Below are 4,790 nucleotides of genomic sequence, written 5' to 3' on the forward strand. Positions count from 1 at the left end.
TGGGTATATAAAATCAAATACAATTCTGATGGTTCAATAGAAAGACATAAGGCAAGACTTGTTGCTAAAGGTTATACTCAAATGGAAGGCTTGGATTTTTTTGAGACATTTTCACCTGTTGCAAAGATGGTTACTGTGAGGTGTATTTTATCACTTGTTGCAATACATGATTGGCATCTCCATCATTTAGATATTAATAATGCATTCCTATATGGGGAATTAGATGAGGAAGTTTATATGAAGCCTCCCCCAGGCTATCTTAGTAAGGGAGACAAAAGAGTATGTAAATTGCAAAGATCTTTATATGGTTTAAAGCAAGCTTCAAGACAATGGAATTCAAAATTCAAATCCGTGCTGTTTTCAGTGGGTTTTTCTCAGTCCAAAGCTGATTATTCTTTGTTTACTAAGAAGGAAGGAGGATCTTTTGTTGCCTTGTTATTGTATGTTGATGATATCCTCTTAGCTAGTAGTGATTTAGCTGTAAAATCAATAGCTGCTGAGTTTTAAGTTGAAGGATTTGGGGTCTGCGAAATGCTTTCTTGGAATGGAGATAGCTCGGTCGAAAAAAGGTATATCTTTATCTCAAAGAAAATATTGTTTGGAATTAATTTCAGATGTTGGATTACTTACTGCTAAACCAGTCTCATTTCACATGGATCCTCATACAAAATTATCTAAAGATGCTGGTGAACTAGTAGATGATGTTTCAACTTACAGAAGACTTATTAGAAGATTATTGTATTTGACTCATACCAGACCTGACATTACACTTGCTGTACATCATCTTAGTCAATTTTTAGATATTCCTAGAATGCCTCATTTACAAGCTGCTATGAGAATTTTACGATATCTCTTATTTTGAATAAGAGAGAAAGATTTGTTTTCTTGCTTAACTGCTGCTATACTCTGTTACACCTGGGTTGTGGTGGGTGCAGGGATTTCGGTATGTGGCATCAGGCCCCATGGTCAGGTCTTCATACAAGGCTGGTGAATTCTACATCAAGTCCATGATTGATGCAGATCGCGCCTCTTCTTCTTCTTCTTCATCTTCTTCCTCTTCAGTACTCTGAAACCATCACCATCTATTATCTTCTGCTCACTCTGTGTAATTTTGGTAGTAGTGCTCTGTGTTTTCCTTCCTCACTTCCCCCTTTTCCCCACCTTGGGTGACTCAGCAGTGTAACCATATTTAGTCTCAACTCGAAATTTGATTTCAACTTCTTCATTTGGAGACATCACACTGTAATGAGTTTTTGAAATTGGAGTTGAACTTGATGAAGCCTGATTTGGCTATTGAATAATATTAAATATATGAATGCATTAACTGCCATTGATCACATGCAGATGGTCTATAGAAGGCCAGAAGAAGGCTCTCATGCTAGCAAGTCTTTGCATCATGAAGAAGAGGTCTTGCTCCTGTTATCTCATTCAAAATACATGAGCTGTTGAGTTGCAAAAAACATACTTAAAACTGGCCAAAACTATTTTAAGAACGAAAAAACAAAATATTTGTTACTATAACAAATGTATATAATTTTTTAAAAAATTTAAAGAAAAATTATATTGAAACACGATTATCCTGCCAACACATTTTAAGAATAATAAAAAGACAGCAAAACATTTACCATCGTTAAAAGCGATGAATGTAATTTTTAAAAATATAAATAAAAATGCATTTGAAAATAATAAAAAATAATTACTTATTCTATAGATAGATAGGTTTCCAGAAAAGATTACAGGAGAGAGAGAGAGAGAGAGAGAGAGAGAGAGAGAGAGAGAGATTTATAAAGAAATCGTGCCTTACAATTTATTTTGCTAATGTAAAGATTTATATACTTTCCAAAAAATGAAAGTTATCTGGCCAACGACTTAAATAAATGATATTTTATTCTAATGTGTCATTTCTAATTAATTAAGCACTAACAACAAGTGAACTTTAAGAGATAAATAAAATGCAAAAATCCATTCAATTTTTAAAAATAATTATTTTAATTTTAATTTTTTTGTTTTCTAAAGAATTATTTTAAAAATTTATATACTATGGATAGTTGTGGCAATACCACAATTTGAAATAGGGTATGAGATATGAATCATAGGGTCAAAGTCCAAGTTTGATTTGCTAATTATTTGTAATTTTATAATATTTATATCAAATAAATAAACAACGGTGTTTAGGCACTATTTAGTCATGAAAATAGTTTCATTTTTTTATTTATAATTTTTAAATAATCACATAAATGCCACATTATTTTTCAATTTTCTATATCTATATAGAAAAGTGGAAAAGTATTTTTTTATTATTTTTATATTTTTGACTTCTTAAAAATTTACGTACGAGAGTATAAAATTCAAATCTTAGAATTTAATTTGTGTGATTTTTATACATCATAAATGCTAATTTAATTTGTGTGATTTTTATACATCATAAATGCTATCTTATATAATTAAGGAAAAATTGAAAAATGAGTTTCTTTTTTCGTAATTATTTTGAGAACTCTAAATAAAAAATAAGATGATATTTATATATATTTTTTTTTTAAAAAAATCAAGAATCAAGAATTGGAAATGAGAAATGTTTTCCACAACTAAATGTGTTCCAACTTTTGGTACAGGATTAAAGAATAAAACCAAATTTAGAATGTAGAATACAAAGATATACCATTACGATACAATTATTTAATGATATTAACTTTTATTTTAAAAGGCATGAAATTGCAATTGGTTTAATCTGTATATATGGAAAACAATTTGTATTTTTCCTTTTTAGTTCTTACAAATTTTAATAAAAATATCAGTGAATCCTATTTAATATTTATCTTAGTGAAAAGCTTCTCTAATTTGAAAACATGCATGCTCATTAAAGTCTTAAAATAGAAATATTTGATGGCACAAATAAAGGTTGACACGAAATAGGAAAATTGATGGCTAGTTATGGTATGTAATAATTTATAGAAATATTTTTTGTAATATCGATAATAAATGTCGATTCAAAACTTCATGACAACTCTAACTCTATATAAACCACAAGGCTCACACTCAATTTCATACCAAAATTTATTTTAGAAAGAAAGAGTGGGGGAAAAGGAAGAAAATGACTCTTATTGAAGCCTTAAAGTTTATGGCATCCATGGTGAACGGTTCATTGCTCCTAGGAGATTTCAATTCGAAAAAGTTTTGCTTGAAGCTGAAAGATGAGAGGAAGAATTTTGTTCGTGGCAAGTCGCTCAACAGTACTTAGATTGATTATAAACTAATATATTATTTTTCTTGTTTTTGATCTTGAAAATAATGTTTATCATGATGTGCTCTTGAAGTCTATTTAATTTTTAATGTCTCGTGTATGTTTTTATATTTCTATGTTATAGTACTTAAATCTATGTTCCCTACTTGCATAGAGTGCAGGGGCATTCTCGAATAATAATGTTGGTTTGTGTGTTGATGTGAAAAATAATAGTTTTGATTTATATTTTACCAAAATTCATATAAATCAAAATTCATGTTTCATAAAACTCAAAATTCAAGATCTATCCAAACATAGAGGAAGCACTTTTTAGAATGCATAATATTGAGAGACACCAATAAAATGCAATTATTTAATTAATGATATCGACTTTTTATAATCTGATCCATATACAACAAAAATTCCAACAAAATATAAGCATTTGTTTAGACTCAGAATATTTTTTTGTATTCTAATTTTCTTCAACATTAGACGAACATTAAATAAAATTTTAGAATCATTACATCACCAATTAATGAATAAATAATTCCCATATACATTTCATATTTCAATTTCTTTCAAGTATGGTACCTATCTTATTCACGTGAATCATGTTTTAGTTTTTTTTTTTTCTAGATATGAGATTGGGAGGAAGATCAATCATTCTAGTAATTTGCTACCTCATACTTGAGGACCACATTAATTTCTTTTCAATTATTTATCTATTTTACTATGCTTTTATTACAAAATATTTATATGTAAAAAAAACTTTAAATTTGGAGGTGCTTTAGTTAGACCTTGATGAACAAGATTATTCTTCTAAAATGTCATTTGATTATATTAATAGATTTTTGTTGAATAAAGACTATTGGAAAGGCTATATGGAATAATTAGTTGGCCATGTGGTAATGGTTGGTCATAATTAGGTCAAAATTAGAGTTGTATTGGCCAATTAGTAAAATGAAGGTTAATCATTTGACCTGAACTAAACTATAGTATGACAATAATAATAACAACAATAAAATTAAGTCTTAAGTCTTGTTTCTCTTAAGACTTATTTTTTGTCCTATTCTTGTACATGGCATGGTCATATGATTAAAAATCTATATATTTTGAAAAAAATAATGAAATATCGAAGATCAATGAAAATATTAATGGCTAATGAGATTTTGCCGAGAGCCTCTATAGCTATGGGCAAGCAAGAAGATTTTTTTTTTTTTTTAAAGTATGTTGACCAAGGACTCACCTTTTTATTTTAATGTGTTTAGTTTATTTTATTATTTTATAATCTGTCATGTTTATTTCCTTTTTTCTTTTATACAAAAAAAAAAGGAAAAATATATGAAAATTCATTTACAAAAAAGCTACAAATTTTTTTTTCAGAATATAGGGAAAAAAAGGCAAATTTTCATTTTTCCAAAATGACTAAAATGCCCTTAGAAGAGAAAATTAGTCAAAATTGTCAAAAAAAAAATCCCAAAAATATTCTTTAAAATTCTACTTTTAGATTTTTTTGATCACTTGAATGCAAATGATAAAAATAAAGGGAATGAGGTATTTTAAACCACAC

The sequence above is a fragment of the Malania oleifera genome, chromosome 12 (assembly GCF_029873635.1).
Source record: "Malania oleifera isolate guangnan ecotype guangnan chromosome 12, ASM2987363v1, whole genome shotgun sequence".
Lineage (NCBI taxonomy): Eukaryota > Viridiplantae > Streptophyta > Magnoliopsida > Santalales > Ximeniaceae > Malania > Malania oleifera.